Source organism: Pseudophryne corroboree, chromosome 1 (assembly GCF_028390025.1).
Source record: "Pseudophryne corroboree isolate aPseCor3 chromosome 1, aPseCor3.hap2, whole genome shotgun sequence".
NCBI lineage: Eukaryota > Metazoa > Chordata > Amphibia > Anura > Myobatrachidae > Pseudophryne > Pseudophryne corroboree.
Genome location: NC_086444.1, coordinates 818,233,611 through 818,252,004, shown reverse-complemented (window position 1 = coordinate 818,252,004; position 18,394 = coordinate 818,233,611). Strand labels below are relative to the sequence as shown.

Below are 18,394 nucleotides of genomic sequence, written 5' to 3'. Positions count from 1 at the left end.
GCCCATGGACTGTGACAGAAAAGCTAAGGAGCCCTAGCAGAGGACTGACGCAGACAGGGTCGGCGCTGGACATCCCCACCCGTGCCCTTTGACTTTGAGAGACAAGATGAGGAGACCTAGCAGAGGATCGGCGCTGGACATCCCTACCCATTCCCCTTAAGACTGCGATAGACAAGCTGAGGAGCCCTAGCAGAGGACGGACGCGGACAGGGTCGGAGCTGGACGTCCCCACCCATGCCGTTGGATGGCGAGAGGCAAGCTGAGGAGACCTAGCAGAGGACCGACGCGGGCAGAGTCGGCGATGGACGTCCCCACCCATGCCTTTATACTGTAAAAGAGAAGCTGAGGAACCCCAGCAGTGGACCGACGTGGGCAGAGTTGGCAATGGGCATCCCCAACCGTGCCCTTGGACGGCGAGAGGCAAGCTGAGGAACCCCAGCATTGGATCGCCGCAGACAGGGTCGGCACTGAACGTCCCCACCCGTGCCCTTGGACTGAGAGAGGCAAGCTGAGGAGCCCCAGTAATGGACCGACGCAGACGGAGTCGGCGCTGGACGTTCCCACCCATACCCTTGGGCTGTGAGAGGCAAGCTGAGGAGCCCTAGCAGAGGACCATTGCGGGCAGAGTTGGCGCTGGAAGTCCCCACCCGCCCCCTCGGGCCACGAGAGACAAGCTGAGGAGCCCTAGCAGAGGACCGACACAGGCAGGGTCGGCACTGGAATCTCCACCTGTGCCCGTGGACCCCCCGAGAGGCACGTTGAGAAGGCCCAGCAGTGGAATGACACGGAAACGGTCCGCGCTGGAGGTCCCCTCCCGTGCCCGGGTGGATCCGGTAAGGTTCACGGCCCTGTCCGTAAAAACACATGATTCACAAGCAGCAGCGCGGGACGTATCTTACTTTTGCGTGAAAGCCTGCTCCTCACATCTTTCTGTTCCATATAGAGTCCTCCGAATCGTGTACCAGGACCGTTCACCAAAGCTTAGCAGCCTGCAGAAGAAATAAATGTGGAGACGTTATATGTGGGCGCTCAAGTGAGGTAATTGAAATCTCATTTCTATTAGTCCCCACCCATGCCCTGAGGCATTTAGAGGCAAGCTGAGAAGCCCTAGCAGGGGACGGACACAGACAGATTCGGCGCTGGACGTCCCCACCCGTGCCCTTGGGCCGTTAGAGGCAAGATGAGGAGCCCCAGAAGTAAACCGACTTGGACAGAGTCGGCGCTGGACATCCCACTCCCGTGCCCTTGGACCGCGAGAGACTAATTGAGGAGCCCTAGCAGAGGACCGAAGTGGACAGAGTCGGCGCTGGATGTCCCCACCCGTGCCCTTGGACTGTGAGAGACAAGCGGAGTAGCATTAGCAGTGGAATGCCGCATAAAAGGTCGTCGCTGAACGTCTCCACCCATTCCCTTGGACGGCGAGAGGCAAGCTTAGGAGCCCTAGGAGAGGACCAACGCGGGCAGAGGCGGCGCTGGATGTCCTTACCCGTGCCCTTGGACTGCGAGAGACAAGCTGAGGAGCATTAGCAGTGGAACGCTGCATAAAAGGTCATCGCTGGATGTCTCCACCCATTCCATTGGACTGCGAGAGACAAGCTGAGGAGCCCTAGCAGAGGGCCGACGTGGACAAAGTCAGCTTTGGATGTCCCCACCCATGCCCTTGGGACGCGAGGGACAAGCTCTGGAGCCGTAGCAGAGGGCCGACGCGGACAAGGTCGGCGCTAGACGTCCCCACCCATGCCATTGGACCGCGAGAGGCAAGCTGAGGAGCCCGAGCAGTGGAACGCCGTAGACAGGGCCGGCGCTGGACGTCCCAACCCATGATCTTGAACGGCGAGAGGCAAACTGAGGAGCCCTAGCAGAGGACTGATATGGACAGAGTCAGCATTGGATGGCCCCATCCGTGCCCTTAGGACGTGAGCGGCAAGCTGAGGAGCCATAGCAAAGGACCGACGCGGACAGGGTCGGCGCTGGGCGTCCCCACCCATGCCCTTGGACTGTGAGAGAAAAGCTGAGGAGCCACAGCAGTGGAATGCCACAGACAGGGTCGGCGCTGGATGTCCCCATCCATGCTTTTGGAATGCGATAGGCAAACTGAGGAGCCATAGCAGAGGCCCGACGTGGACAAAGTCGGTGTTGTATGTCCCCACCCATGCACTTGGGCGGTGAGAGGTAAGCTGAGATGCCCTAGCTGAGAACCGATGCGGGAAGAGTCGGTGCTGGACATCCCCACCCTTGCCCTTGGACTGCAGTAGGCAAGTTGAGGAGCCCCAGCAGTGGACTGACGCGGACAAAGTCAGCTTTGAATGTCCCCACCCGTGCCCTTGGACCGCGAGAGGCAAGCTGAGGAGCCCTAGCAGAGGGCCGATGTGGGCAGAGTCAGTGCTGCACGTCCGCACCCGTACCCTTGGACGGCGAGAGGCAAGCTGAGGAGCCCCAGCAGTGGAATGACATGGAAACTGTTAGTGCTGGACGTCCCCTCCCGCACCCTGGTGGATCCGGTAAGGTTCACGGCCCTGTCCGTAAAAACACACGATTCACAAGCAGCAGCGCGGGCCGCATCTTACCTTTGCGTGAGAGCCTGCTCCTCACATCTTTCTGTTCCCTATAGAGTCCTCCGAATCGTGTACCCGGACCGTTCACCGAAGCTTAGCAGCCTGCGGAAGAAAGAAATGTAGAGACGTTATATGGGCACTCAAGTAAGGTAACTGAAATCTCATTTCTATTAGTCCGCACCCATGCCCTTGTATGGTGAGATGCAAGCTGAAGAGCCCTAGCAAAGGATGGACGCAGACAGGGTCAGTAATGGACGTCCCCACCCATGCCCTTGGGCCGTGAGAGGCAAGCTGATGAGCGTAAAAAGTGGACCGACTCGGACAGAGTCGGCACTGGACATCCCCCCCCATGCCCTTGGACCGCGAGAGACAAGCTGAGGAGCCCTAGCAGTGGAACGTCGCAGATAGGGTCAACGCTGGACGTCCCCACCCGTGCCCTTGGACTGCGAGAGGCAAGCTGAGGAGCCCAAGAAGTGGACCGACTCGGACAGAGTCGGCACTGGACATCCCCCCCCGTGCCCTTGGACCGCGAGAGAGAAGCTGAGGAGCCCTAGCAGAGGACCACCGCGGACAGGGTCGACGCTGGACGTCCCAACCCGTGCCCTTGGACTGCGAGAGAGAAGTTGAGGAGCATTAGCAGTGGAATGCAGCATAAAAGGTCGTCGCTGGGCGTCTCCACCCATTCTCTTGGATGGCGAGAGTCAAGCTGAGGAGCTTTAGGAGAGGGCCAACGCGGGCAGAGTCGGAGCTGGACATCCCCTCCCGTGCCCTTGGACTGCGATAGACAAGCTGAGGAGCATTAGCAGTGGAACGCTGCATAAAAGGTCGTCTCCAACCATTCCCATGGACAGTGAGAGGTAAGCTGAGGAGCCCTAGGAGAGAACCAACGCGGGCAGAGTCAGCGCTGGACGTCCCCAACCGTGCACTACGACTGCAAGAGACAAGCTGAAGAGCATTAGCAGTGAAACGCCGCATAAAAGGTTGTCGCTGGACGTCTCCACCCATTCCCTTGAACTGCGAGAGACAAGCCGAGGAGACCTAGCAGAAGATCAACGTGAACAGGGTCGGTAGTAGACATCCCCACCCATGCCACTGGACTGCGAGAGGCAAGCCGAGGAGCCCGAGAAGCGGAACGCAGCAGAAAGGGTTGGTGCTGGACGTCCCAACCCATGGTCTTGGACGGCGAGAGGCAAACTGAAGAGCCCTAGCAGAGGACCGACATGGACAAAGTTGGCGTTGGATGTTCCCACCCGTGCCCTTAGGACGTGGGAGACAAGCTGAGGAGCCATAGCAGAGGGCCGACGCGGACAGGGTCGGCACTGGGCGTCCCCACCAATGCCCTTGGACAGCAAAAGGCAAGTTGAGGAGCCCCAGCAGTGGACCGACGCGGACCAAGTCGGCATTGGATGTCCGCACCGACGTGGACAGGGTCGGTGCTGGACGTCCCCACCAATGCCATTGGACAGCGAAAGGCAAGATGAGAAGCCCCAGCAGTGGAACGCTGCATAAAAGTTCATCCCTGGAAGTCTCCACCCATTCCATTGGACTGCGAGAGACAAGCTGAGGAGCCCTAGCAGAGGGCCGACGTGGACAAAGTCAGCTTTGGATGTCCCCACCCATGCCCTTGGGACGCGAGGGACAAGCTCTGGAGCCGTAGCAGAGGGCCGACGCGGACAAGGTCGGCGCTAGACGTCCCCACCCATGCCATTGGACCGCGAGAGGCAAGCTGAGGAGCCCGAGCAGTGGAACGCCGTAGACAGGGCCGGCGCTGGACGTCCCAACCCATGATCTTGAACGGCGAGAGGCAAACTGAGGAGCCCTAGCAGAGGACTGATATGGACAGAGTCAGCATTGGATGGCCCCATCCGTGCCCTTAGGACGTGAGCGGCAAGCTGAGGAGCCATAGCAAAGGACCGACGCGGACAGGGTCGGCGCTGGGCGTCCCCACCCATGCCCTTGGACTGTGAGAGAAAAGCTGAGGAGCCACAGCAGTGGAATGCCACAGACAGGGTCGGCGCTGGATGTCCCCATCCATGCTTTTGGAATGCGATAGGCAAACTGAGGAGCCATAGCAGAGGCCCGACGTGGACAAAGTCGGTGTTGTATGTCCCCACCCATGCACTTGGGCGGTGAGAGGTAAGCTGAGATGCCCTAGCTGAGAACCGATGCGGGAAGAGTCGGTGCTGGACATCCCCACCCTTGCCCTTGGACTGCAGTAGGCAAGTTGAGGAGCCCCAGCAGTGGACTGACGCGGACAAAGTCAGCTTTGAATGTCCCCACCCGTGCCCTTGGACCGCGAGAGGCAAGCTGAGGAGCCCTAGCAGAGGGCCGATGTGGGCAGAGTCAGTGCTGCACGTCCGCACCCGTACCCTTGGACGGCGAGAGGCAAGCTGAGGAGCCCCAGCAGTGGAATGACATGGAAACTGTTAGTGCTGGACGTCCCCTCCCGCGCCCTGGTGGATCCGGTAAGGTTCACGGCCCTGTCCGTAAAAACACACGATTCACAAGCAGCAGCGCGGGCCGCATCTTACCTTTGCGTGAGAGCCTGCTCCTCACATCTTTCTGTTCCCTATAGAGTCCTCCGAATCGTGTACCCGGACCGTTCACCGAAGCTTAGCAGCCTGCGGAAGAAAGAAATGTAGAGACGTTATATGGGCACTCAAGTAAGGTAACTGAAATCTCATTTCTATTAGTCCGCACCCATGCCCTTGGATGGTGAGATGCAAGCTGAAGAGCCCTAGCAGAGGATGGACGCAGACAGGGTCAGTAATGGACGTCCCCACCCATGCCCTTGGGCCGTGAGAGGCAAGCTGATGAGCGTAAAAAGTGGACCGACTCGGACAGAGTCGGCACTGGACATCCCCCCCCATGCCCTTGGACCGCGAGAGACAAGCTGAGGAGCCCTAGCAGTGGAACGTCGCAGATAGGGTCAACGCTGGACGTCCCCACCCGTGCCCTTGGACTGCGAGAGGCAAGCTGAGGAGCCCAAGAAGTGGACCGACTCGGACAGAGTCGGCACTGGACATCCCCCCCCGTGCCCTTGGACCGCGAGAGAGAAGCTGAGGAGCCCTAGCAGAGGACCACCGCGGACAGGGTCGACGCTGGACGTCCCAACCCGTGCCCTTGGACTGCGAGAGAGAAGTTGAGGAGCATTAGCAGTGGAATGCAGCATAAAAGGTCGTCGCTGGGCGTCTCCACCCATTCTCTTGGATGGCGAGAGTCAAGCTGAGGAGCTTTAGGAGAGGGCCAATGCGGGCAGAGTCGGAGCTGGACATCCCCTCCCGTGCCCTTGGACTGCGATAGACAAGCTGAGGAGCATTAGCAGTGGAACGCTGCATAAAAGGTCATCTCCAACCATTCCCATGGACAGTGAGAGGTAAGCTGAGGAGCCCTAGGAGAGAACCAACGCGGGCAGAGTCAGCGCTGGACGTCCCCAACCGTGCACTACGACTGCAAGAGACAAGCTGAGGAGCATTAGCAGTGAAACGCCGCATAAAAGGTTGTCGCTGGACGTCTCCACCCATTCCCTTGAACTGCGAGAGACAAGCCGAGGAGACCTAGCAGAAGATCAACGTGAACAGGGTCGGTAGTAGACATCCCCACCCATGCCACTGGACTGCGAGAGGCAAGCCGAGGAGCCCGAGAAGCGGAACGCAGCAGAAAGGGTTGGTGCTGGACGTCCCAACCCATGGTCTTGGACGGCGAGAGGCAAACTGAAGAGCCCTAGCAGAGGACCGACATGGACAAAGTTGGCGTTGGATGTTCCCACCCGTGCCCTTAGGACGTGGGAGACAAGCTGAGGAGCCATAGCAGAGGGCCGACGCGGACAGGGTCGGCACTGGGCGTCCCCACCAATGCCCTTGGACAGCAAAAGGCAAGTTGAGGAGCCCCAGCAGTGGACCGACACGGACCAAGTCGGCATTGGATGTCCCCACCGACGTGGACAGGGTCGGTGCTGGACGTCCCCACCAATGCCATTGGACAGCGAAAGGCAAGATGAGGAGCCCCAGCAGTGGAACGCTGCATAAAAGTTCATCCCTGGAAGTCTCCACCCATTCCCTTGGACTGCGAGAGGCAAGCTGAGGAACCCCAGCTGTGGATCGCCGCAGATTGGGTCAGCGCTGGACGTCCCCACCCGGCACGGGTCGGTTTGGACTGCGAGAGGAAAGCTGAATGCCCCAGAAGTGGACTGTCTCAGACAGAGTCAGTGTTGGATGTCCCCACCCATGCCCTTAGGACGAGGGAGACAAGCTGAGGACTGACGCGGACAGGGTCGGCGCTGGACGTCCCCACCAATGCCTTTGGACAGCGAAAGGCAAGCTGTGGAGCCCCAGCAGTGGACCAACGCGGACAAAGTCGGCTTTGAATGTCCCCACCCGTGCCCTTGGAACGCGAGATACAAGCTGAGGATCCCTAACAAGGGACCGACACGGACAGTGTCGGCGCTGGATGTTCCCATCCATGACCTTGGACCACAACAGTCAAGCTGAAGAGCCCTAGCAGTGGAACGCCGCAGGCAGGGTCTCGGCGCTGGATGTCCCCACCCGTGCCCTTGGGCCATGAGAGGAAAGCTGAGGAACCCCAATTGTGGAAAGCCGCAGACATGGTCGGCACTGAACGTCCCCATCCATGCCCTTGAACTGCTAAAAGCAAGCTTAGGAGCCACAGTAGTGGGCCGACGTGGACAAAGTCGGTGCTGGATGTCCCCACCCGTGCCCTTGGACCACGAGATAGAAGCTGAGGATCCCTAACAGGACAGACACGGACAGGGTCAGCGCTGGACGTTCCCACCCGTGCCCTTGGACCGCGAGGCAAGCTGAGGAACCCTAGCAGTGGAACGCCGCAGACAGGGTCGGCGCTGGACTTCCCTACCCATGTAATTGGACGGCGAGAGCGAGAGACAAACTGAGGATCCCCAGCAGAGGACCCACGCGGACAAGGTCAGCGCTGGACATACCTACCCATGCCCTTGTACTGCAAGAGACAAGCTGAGGATTCCAAGCAGAGGACCGACGCGGACAGAACCGGCACTGGACATCCCCATCCGTGCCCTTGGACGGCGGGAGGCAAGCTGAGGAGCCCCAGCAGTGGAACGCCGCAGACAGGGTCAGCGCTGGATGTCCCCATCTATGACATTGGACTGCGAGAGGCAAGCTGAGGAGCACTAGCAGAGGACCGACGCGGGCTGAGTCGGCGCTGAACTGTCACGATCCGGGTATCTGGACGCCATTTCTTACCTATCAGATGCCTCCTAAGGCTGGCTCAGCGCTCCAGGACCGGATCCCATCTGTTATCCTGATGTGCACATTCCCGCATCCTCTCCTGTCTCTCTGGACGCAGTCGCAGTAACGCCTTATACATCTGGCATGGCGTCTCCCGCGGCCTCCGCCGCCGTCCCTGAGCTTCTGCATTCAGAGTGGCGATTACGTCAGCCGCGGCCTCCGCTGTGTCCGCGTGGTCGGATGTGCATCTGTCAGCCTGGCGTCTCCTGTCTCCGGTGGCCGGCGCCGCCATTACTGTTTTCCAGACCACATGGATTACAATCCAAACTTCCCTCCAAGTGTCTGCATGGGCGCAGCCATCTTGGATTTTGTCAGCTGATCATTCCTACCAATCCGTTGTCAGTATTATTAATTTGCATAATTGCCTAGCCAATGCCTTCCTTGCTGCAGGTATAAATAGGTTGTGCCTGAGCAAGGAAGGCGTCAGTGCTTTGGTTGTCAAACCTAGTTCCAGTTTGTCTCTCTTCTGTGAATGTCTTCCAGGTTCCAGCTCCTGTCTCCAGACTTCTGCTATAGAGACCCGCACCAGCATTCCATCTGCGGTGTAGCCTGACTCTCCGATCCATTCTGGACTCACCTGTTTCCAGCTACAACATCACCTGCTTCCAGCTCAGCTTCCAGCAGTGTACAGCTTCTCTTAAAGGGCCGGTGTCCTTTCTGCAGTTTACCACTCTCCACCGGTGGTATTATTTCTCCGCTCTCAAATTCTACATTTCATCTACATTGCATCGCTCTCAAGCTTTATTTATTATTTAACTGGTTCCAGCCAGTATCCACTCCGTGCCAACACCTGTCTGGTTCTAACCAGTACCCACAGCAGCATTTTATCTACAGCAGTCCAGCTTTCCCTGGAACACCAGCTGGTACGACCCTGGGCTTTCCTCATTACTACAGTTGAGCCTGGTAAGGACTTTCCAACTTGCAGATAATAAGAACTGTCTCATACCACCAGACCTCTGTGGCCCCTGCCACCCTGTAGTACCCAGGAACTGTATTATTATTTCTCTGCTGATTTTTATGTTACTTTTTACTGCTACTGTGATGCATGGAGTTTGTCATAAATAAATATCATTGACTTTTACTCAAGTTGTCGTGGTCACGCCTTCGGGCGGTTTCTCTTCATGTTACTTACATGTCCAGGGGTCTGATACAACCTCCCAGGTTCCGGTACATCTCGGCCCCTACAACTGAGGCTGCCTTCCGTCAGCTCAGGCCCTCAGTTGTGACATGAACATTCCCACCTGTGCCCTTGGACTGCGAGAGGTAAGCTGAGGATCCCCAAAAATGAGACGACGCGGACAGAGTCAGCGCTGGACATCCCCAACCGTGCCCTTGGACCGCGAGAGACAAGCTGAGGAGCCCAAGCAGAGGAACGACGCGGACAGGGTCGGTGCTGGATGTCCCCACCCGTGCCCTTGGACCGCGAGAGTAAGCTGCGGAGCCCTAGCAGAGGACCGACGTGGACAGGGTCGGCGTTGCACATCCCCACCCGTGCCCTTGGACCACGAGAGGCAAGCTGAGGAGCTTCAGCTGTGGAATTCCACAGACAGGGTCGGCGCTAGGTGTCACCACCCATGACCTTGGACTGCGAGAGACAAGTTGAGGAGCCCTAGCAGAGGACGGACGCGGACTGGGTTGGCGCTGGACGTTCCCACCTATGCCCTTGGACGGTGAGAGGCAAGCTGAGGAGACCAAGCAGAGGACCGACACGGGCAGAGTAAGCCCCGGACGTCCGCACCTCTGCCCTTGGACTGCGAGACAAAAGCTGAGGAGCACTAGCAGAGGACCGACGCAGGCAGAATCGGGTGTCAGACGTACCCACCCGTGCCAATGGACTGCGAGAGACAAGCTGAGTAGTATTTAGAGTGCCGACGCAGCGAGGATCGGTGCTGGACGTGCCCACCCATGCCTGTGGACTGCGAGATGCAAGCTGAGGAGCCCCAGAAATGGGTAGAGGCGGACAGAGTCAGCGCTGGACATTCCCACCTGTACCCTTGGACCGCGAGAGACAAGCTGAAGAGCCTTAGCAGAAGACGACGCAGACAGGGTCGGCGCTGCACGTTCCCACCCATGCCCTTGGACTGCGAGAGACAAGCTGAGGAGCCCCAGCAATGGAACACCGCAGTCAGGGTCAGCGCTGGATGTCCCACCCATGGTCTTGGATGGCGAGAGGCAAGCTGAGGAGCCCTAGCAGAGGACCAACGTGGACAGAGTCAGCGCTAGGCGTCCCCATCCTTGCCCTTAGACTGCGAGAGACAAGTTAAGGAGCCCCAGCAGTGGAACGCTGCAGACAGGGTTGGCACTGGACGTCCCCATCTGTGCCCTTGGACCGCGAGAGGCAAGCTGAGGAGCCCTAGCAGTGGAACACCGCAGACCGGGTCGGCGCTGGACATCCCTACCCATGCCCTTGGATGGCAAGAGTCAAGCTGAGGAGCCCTAGCAGAGGACCGAGGTGGGCAGAGTCGGTGCTAAACGTCCCCACCTGTGCCCTTGGATGGCGAGAGGCAAGCTGAGGAGCCCCAGCTGTGGAACGCAGCAGACAGGTTCGGCACTGGACTTCCCCACCCATGCCCTTGGACCGAGAGACAAGCTGAGGAGCCCTAACAGAGGACCGTCGCAGGCAGAGTCGGCACTGGACGTCCCCACCCGTGCCCTTGGGCAGCGAGAGACAAGTTGAGAAGCCCTAGCAGAGGACCGACACAGGCAGGGTCAGCACTGATGTCTCCACCTGTGCCCGTGGACCCCCCAAGAGGCACGTTGAGAAGGCCTAGCAGTGGAATGACACGGAAACGGTTAGCGCTGGACATCCCCTCCCGTGCCCGGGTGGATCCGGTAAGCTTCACGGCCCTGTCCATAAAAACACCCGATTCACAAGCAGCAGCGTGGGCGCATCTTAACTTTGTGTGAGAGCCTGCTCCTCACATCTTTCTGTTCCCTATAGAGTCCTCCGAATCATGTACACGGACCGTTCACCGAAGTTTAGCAGCCTGCGGAAGAAAGAAATGTGGAGACGTTATATGGGCGCTCAAGTAAGGTAATTGAAATCTCATTTCTATTAGTCCGCATCCATGCCCTTGGGCGGTGAGAGGCAGCGCTGAGGAGCACTAGCAGAGGATGGACGCAGACAGGGTCAGTGCTGGACGTTCCCACCCATTCCCTTGGGCCATGAGAGGCAAGCTGAGGAGACCCAGCAGTGTAACGCCGCAGATAGGGTCAACGCTGGACATCCCCACCCGTGCCCTTGGACTGCGAGAGGCAAGCTGAGGAGCCCCAGAAGTGGACTGTCTCGGACAGAGTCGGCGTTGGATTTCCCCACCCGTGCCCTTAGGACGAGGGAGACAAGCTGAGGACTGACGCAGGCAGGGTCGGCGCTGGGCATCCTCACCAATGCCCTTGGACAGCGAAAGGGAAGTTGAGGAGCCCCAGCAGTGGTCCAACGCGCACAAAGTCGGTTTGGATGTTCCCACACATTCCATTGGGCCGCGAGAGACAAGCTGAGGAGCCATAGCAGAAGATCGACGCGGACAGGGTCGGCACTGGACGTCCCCACCAATGCCCTTGGACAGCTAAAGGCAAGCTGAGGAGCCCCAGCAGTGGACCAACGCGGACAAAGTCGGCTTTGAATGTCCCCACCCGCGCCCTTGGAACGCGAGTTACAAGCTGTGGCTCCCTAACAGAGGACCGACACGGACAGGGTCGGCGCTGGCTGTTCCCATCCATGCCCTTGGACCACGACAGGCAAGCTGAAGAGCCCTAGCAATGGAACGCAGCAGGCAGGTCGGCGCTGGATGTCCCCACCCGTGCCCTTGGGCCGTGAGAGGAAAGCTGAGGAGCTCGAACTGTGGAAAGCCGCAGACATGGTCGACGCAGACAGGGTCGGCACTGGACGTCCCCACCAATGCCCTTGGACAGCGAAAGGCAAGCTTAGGAGCCACAGTAGTGGGCCGACGTGGACAAATTCGGCGCTGGATGTCCCCACCCGTGCCCTTGGACCACGAGATAGAAGCTGAGGATCCCTAACAGGACAGACATGGACAGGGTCAGCGCTGGACGTTCCCACCCGTGCCCTTGGACCGCGAGAGGCAAGCTGAGGAGCCCTAGCAGTGGAACGCCGCAGACAAGGTCGGCGCTGGACTTCCCTACCCATGTAATTGGACGGCGAGAGCGAGAGGCAAACTTAGGATCCCCAGCAGAGGACCGACGCGGACAAGGTCAGCGCTGCACATACCCACCCATGCCCTTGTACTGCAAGAGACAAGCTGAGGACTCCAAGCAGAGGACCGACGCAGACAGGACCGTCGCAGGACATCCCCATCCGTGCCCTTGGACGGCGAGAGGCAAGCTGAGGAGCCCCAGCAGTGGAACGCCGCAGACAGGGTCAGCGCTGGACGTCCCCATCTGTGACATTGGACTGCGAGAGGCAAGCTGAGGAGCACTAGCAGAGGACCGACGCAGGCAGAGTCAGCACTGGACATCCCCAACCGTGCCCTTGGACCGCGAGAGACAAGCTGAGGAGCCCAAGCAGAGGAACGACGCGGACAGGGTCGGTGCTGGATGTCCCCACCCGTGCCCTTTGACCACAAGAATAAGCTGTGGAGCCCTAGCAGAGGACCGATGTGGACAGGGTCGGCGTTGCACGTCCCCCCCTGTGCCCTTGGACCACGAGAGGCAAGCTGAGGAGCTTCAGCTGTGGAATTCCACAGACAGGGTCGGCGCTAGGTGTCACCACCCATGACCTTGGATGACGAGAGGCAAGCTGGGGAGCCCTAGCAGAGGACGGACGCGGAAAGGGTCGGCGCTGGACGTCCCCACCCATGCACTTGGACTACGAGAGGCATGCTGAGGAGCCCTAGCAATGGACCGACGCGGAAAGGATCAACGCTGGACATCCCCATCCGTGCCTTTGGACGGCGAGAGGCAAGCTGAGGAGCCCCAGCAGTGGAACGCCGCAGACAGGGTCAGCGCTGGACGTCCCCATCCGTGCCATTGGACTGCGAGAGGCAAGCTGAGGAGCCCTAGCAAAGGACGGACGCAGACAGGATCGACGCTGGACGTCCCCACCCATGCCCTTGGACGGCGAGAGGCAAGCTGAGGAGCCCAAGCAGAGAACCGACGCTGGCAGAGTCGGCACCGGACGTCCCCGCACCTGTGCCCTTGGACTGCGAGAGACAAGTAGAGGAACGCTAGCAGAGGGCCGACGCGGGCAGAGTCGATGCTGGGCGTCCCCACCCGTGATTTTGGACTGTGAGAGGCAAGCTGAGGTGCACCAAACATAGGCCGACGCGGCAGAATCAGCGCTGGATGTCCCCACCCGTGCCCTTGGACCACGAGAGACAAGCTGAGGAGCCCTAGCAGAGTACCGACGCAGACAGTTCATCGCTGCACGTTCCCACCCATACCCTTGGACCGCGAGAGGCAAGCTGAGGAGCCCCAGCAGTGGAATGCCACATACAGGGTCGGCGCTAGGTGTCACCACCCATGACCTTGGACTGCAAAAGACAAGCTGAGTAGCCTCAAAAATGGGACGAAGCAGACAGAGTCAGAGCTGGACATCCCCAACCGTGCTCTTCAACCGCGAGAGACAAGCTGAGGAGCCCAAGCAGAGGAACGACGCGGACAGGGTCAGCGCTGGATGTCCCCACCCATGCCCGTGGACCACGAGAACAAGCAAAGGAGCCCTAGCAGAGGACCGACGTGGACAGGGTCGGCATTGCATGTCCACACCCGTGCCCTTGGACCACGAGAGGCAAGCTGAGGAGCTTCAGCTGTGGAATGCCACAGACAGGAACGGCGCTAGATGTCACCACCCATGACCTTGGACGGCGAGAGGCAAGCTGGGGAGCCCTAGCAGATGACAGACGCGGACAGGGTCGGCACTGGACGTCCCCACCTATGCCCTTGGATGGCGAGAGGCATGCTGAGGAGCCCTAGCAGAGGATGGACACGGACAGAGTCGGCGCTGGACGTCCCCACCCATGCCCTTGGACTGCGAGACACAAGATGAGGAGCCCTAGCAGAGGACCGACCCAGACAGGGTCGGCACTGGACGTCCTCACCCGTGCCCGTGGACTGCAAGAGACAAGATGAGGAGCCCTAGCAGAGGACCGACGCGGATATAGTCGGCTCTGGACGTCCCCACCCATGCCTTTGGACTGCGAGAGACAAGCTGAGGAGCCCTAGCAGAGGACCGACGCGGATATAGTCTGCGCTGGACGTCCCCACCCATTCCCTTCGACTGTGAGAGACAAGCAGAGGAGAGCTAGCAGAGGTCCAACGAGGGCAGAGTCGGTGCTGAACATCCCCACCCGTGCCCTTGGACTGCGAGAGGCAAGCTGAGCAGCCCCGAAAATGGGACGACGCAGACAGAGTCAGAGCTGGATATCCCCAACTGTGCCCTTGGACCGCGAGAGACAAGCTGAGGAGCCCAAGCAGAGGAACGACGCGGAAAGGGTCAGCGCTGGATGTCCCCACCCATGCCCTTGGAACGTGAGAACAAGCTAAGGAGCCCTAGGAGAGGACCGACGTGGACAGGGTCAGCGTTGCACGTCCACACCCGTGCCCTTGGACCACGAGTGGCAAGCTGAGGAGCTTCAGCTGTGGAATGCCACAGACAGGATCGGCGCTAGGTGTCACCACCCATGACCTTGGACGACGAGAGGCAAGCTGGGGAGCCCTAGCAGAGGACGGACGCGGAAAGGGTCGGCGCTGGACGTCCCCACCCATGCCCTTGGACGGCGAGAGGCATGCTGAGGAGCCCTAGCAGAGGATGGACACGGACAGAGTCGGCGCTGGACGTACCCACCCATGCCCTTGGACTGCAAGAGACAAGATGAGGAGCCCTAGCAGAGGACCGACGCGGATATAGTCTGCTCTGGACGTCCCCACCCATGCCTTTGGACTGCGAGAGACAAGCTGAGGAGCCCAAGCAGTGGAACGTCACAGATAGGGTCGGCGCTGGTTGTCCCTACCAATGCCCTTAGACGGAAAAAGGCAAGCTGAGGAGCCCCAGCAGTGGACCGACACGGACAAAGTCGGCTTTGGATGTCCCCACCCGAGCCCTTGTACTGCAAGAGACAAGATGAGGAGCCCAAGCAGAGGACCGACACGGGCAGAGTCGGCCCCGGACATCCGCACCTCTGCCCTTGGACTGCGAGAGACAAGTTAAGGAGCCCCAGCAGTGGAACACCGCAGACAGGGTTGGCACTGGATGTCCCCATCTGTGCCCATGGACCGCGAGAGGCAAGCTGAGGAGCCGTAGCAGTGGAACACCGCACACAGGGTCGGGCGCTGAACGTCCCTACCTATGCCCTTGGATAGCAAGAGTCAAGCTGAGGAGCCCTAGCAGAGGACCGACGTGGGCAGAGTCGCGCTGGACGTCCCCACCTGTGCCCTTGGATGGCGAGAGGCAAGCTGAGGAGCCCCAGCTATGGAACGCAGCAGACAGGTTTGGAGCTGGACGCCCCCACCCGTGCTCTTGGACTGCGAGATGCAAGCTCAGGAGCCCCAGTAATGGAGCGTCGCAGACAGAGTCGGCGCTGGACATCCCCACCCATGCCCTTGGACCGAGAGACAAGCTAAGGAGCCCTAGCAGAGGACCGTCGCAAGCAGTGTCAGCACTGGACGTCCCCACCCATGCCCTTGGGCAGCGAGAGGCAAGTTGAGAAGCCCTAGCAGAGGACCGACACAGGCAGGGTCAGCACTGGAGTCTCCACCTGTGCCCGTGGACCCCCCAAGAGGCATGTTGAGAAGGCCCAGCAGTGGAATGACACGGAAACGGTTAGCGCTGGACATCCCCTCCTGTGCCCGGGTGGATCCGGTAAGGTCCACGGCCCTGTCCGTAAAAACACCCGATTCACAAGCAGCAGCACGGGCCGCATCTTACCTTTGCATGAGAGCCTGCTCCTCGCATCTTTCTGTTCCCTATAGAGTCATCCAAATCATGTACACGGACCGTTCACCGAAGCTTAGCAGCCTGCGGAAGAAAGAAATGCGGAGACATTATATGTGGGCGCTCAAGTAAGGTAATTGAAATCTCATTTCCATTAGTCCGCATCCATGCCCTTGGGCGGTGAGAGGCAAGCTGAGGAGCACTAACAGAGGATGGACGCAGACAGGGTCAGTGCTGGACGTCCCCACCCGTGCCCTTGTGCCATGAGAGGCAAGCTGAGGAGCCCCAGCAGTGGAACGCCGCAGATAAGGTCAACGCTGGACGTCCCCATCCGTGCCCTTGGACTGCGAGAGGCAAGCTGAGGAGCCCAAGAAGTGGACCGACTCGGACAGAGTCGGCACTGGACATCCCTCCCCCGTGCCCTTGGACCGCGAGAGACAAGCTGAGGAGCCCTAGCAGAGGACAGACGCGGACAGGGTCGGCGCTGGACGTCCCAACCCGTGCCCTTGGACTGCGAGAGAGAAGCTGAGGAGCATTAGCAGTGGAATGCCGCATAAAAGGTCGTCGCTGGACGTCTCCACCCATTCCGTTGGATGGCGAGAGGCAAGCTAAGGAGCCCTAGGATAGGATCAACGCAGGCAGAGTCGTAGCTGGACGTCTCCACCCATTCCCTTGGACTGCGAGAGACAAGCTGAGGAGACCTAGCAGAGGACAGACGCGGACAGGTTCGGCGCTAGACGTCCCCACCCATGCCACTGGACCGCGAGAGGCAAGCTGAGGAGCTCGAGCAGTGGAACGCTGCAGAAAGGGTCGGCGCTGGACGTCCCAACCCATGCTCTTGGACGGCGAGAGGCAAACTGAAGAGCCCTAGCAGAGGACTGACGTGGATAAAGTCGGCGTTGGATGTCCCCACCTGTGCCCTTAGGACGCGGGAGACAAGCTGAGGAGCCATAGCAGAGAACCAATGCGGACAGGGTTGGCGCTGGGCATCCCCACCCATGCCCTTAGACTGCGAGAGAAAAGCTGAGGAGCCCCAGCAGTGGAATGCCGCAGACAGGGTTGGCGCTAGACGGCCCCATCAATGCACTTTGACGGAGTGAGTCAAACTGAGGAGCCCTAGCAGAGGACCAACGCGGGTAGAGTCAGTGATGGACGTCCCCACCTGTGCCCTTGGACTACGACAGACAGGCTGAGAAGCCTCAGTAGTGGGCCAACGCGGACAGAGTCGGCGTTGGACTTACCCACCCATGTCCTTGGAATGCGAGAGACAAGTTGAGGAGACCCAACAATGGACTGCCGCAAGCAGGGTTGGCGCTGGATGTCCCCACCAATGCCCTTAGACAGCGAAAGGCAAGCTGAGGAACCCCAGCAGTGGACCGACGCGGACAAAGTCAGCTTTGGATATCCCCACCCATGCCTTTGGGCCGCGAGAGGCAAACTGAGGAGGCCTAGCAGAAGACCGACGAAGGGAAAGTCGGCGCTGGACGTCCTTACCCATTCTCTTTGACGGCGAGATGCAAGGTGAGGAGCCCTAGCAGAGGACCGACGCGGGCAAAGTCGGCGCTGGACGTCCTTACCCATTCCCTTGGACTGCAAGATACAAGCTGAGGAGCCCCAACAGGGGAACGCCGCAGACAGGGACGGCTCTGGATATCCCTACCAATGCCCTTTGACAGCGAAAGGCAAGTTGAGGAGCCCCAGCAGTGGACCAACGCGGACAAAGTCGGCTTTGAATGTCCCCACACGTGCCCCTGGGATGCGAGAGACAAGCTGAGGAGCCCTAGCAGAAGACTGACACGGACAGGGTCGGCGCTAGACGTCCCCACTAATGCCCTTGGACAGCGAAAGGCAAGCTGAGGAGCCCCAGCAGTGGACCAACGCGGACAAAGTCGGCTTTGAATGTCCCCACCCGTGCCCTTGGAACGCGAGATACAAGCTGGGGATCCTTAACAGAGGACCGACACGGACGTTCAAACTCATGCCCTTGGACGGCGAGAGGCAAGCTGAGGAGCCCTAGCAGAGGAACGCTGCAGACAGGGTCGGCACTGGACGTCCCCACCCATGCCCTTGGGCCGCGAGAGGCAAGCTGAGGAGCCCCAACTGTGGAAAGCCGCAGACATGGTCGGCGCTGGACGTCCCAATCCATGCCCTTGGACTGCTAAAAGCAAGCTGAGGAGCCCCAGTAGTGGACCGACGTGGCGCTGGACGTCCCCACCCGTGCCCTTGGACCACGAGATAGAAGCTGAGGATCCCTAATAGGACAGACACACAAAGGGTCAGCACTAGATGTTCCCACCCGTGCCCTTGGACCGCTGAGGAGCCCTAGCAGTGGAACGCCGGAGACAAGGTCGGCGCTGGACTTCCCTACCCATGTAATTGGACGGCGAGAGGCAAACTGAGGCTCCCTAGCAGAGGACCAACGTGGACAAGGTCGGCGCTGGACATACCCACCCGTGCCCTTTGGACGACGAGAGACAAGCTGAGGAGCCCAAGTAGTGGAACGCCGCAGACAGGGTCAGAGTTGGACATTCCCACCCATGCCTTTGGACTGCGAGAGACAAGCTGAGGAGCCTTAGCAGAGGACGGACGTGGACAGGGTCGGCGCTGGACATCCCCACCCATTCCTTTGGACTGCGAGAGGCAAGCTGAGGAACCTTAGCAGAGGACCG

The 18,394-nt window shown here is 59.8% G+C and overlaps 1 long non-coding RNA gene across 1 annotated transcript; it reads right to left on the bottom strand.

Moving 5' to 3' along the window:
* Positions 1 to 909: 909 nt before the first annotated feature.
* Positions 910 to 5,170, bottom strand: LOC134911116 (uncharacterized). The gene is made up of 3 exons (XR_010176329.1): positions 5,087 to 5,170; positions 2,568 to 2,657; positions 910 to 989 (listed from the first exon to the last, which is right to left on the bottom strand). It is a non-coding gene; the product is annotated as an uncharacterized LOC134911116 (long non-coding RNA).
* Between the last annotated feature and the right edge of the window lie 13,224 nt (positions 5,171 to 18,394).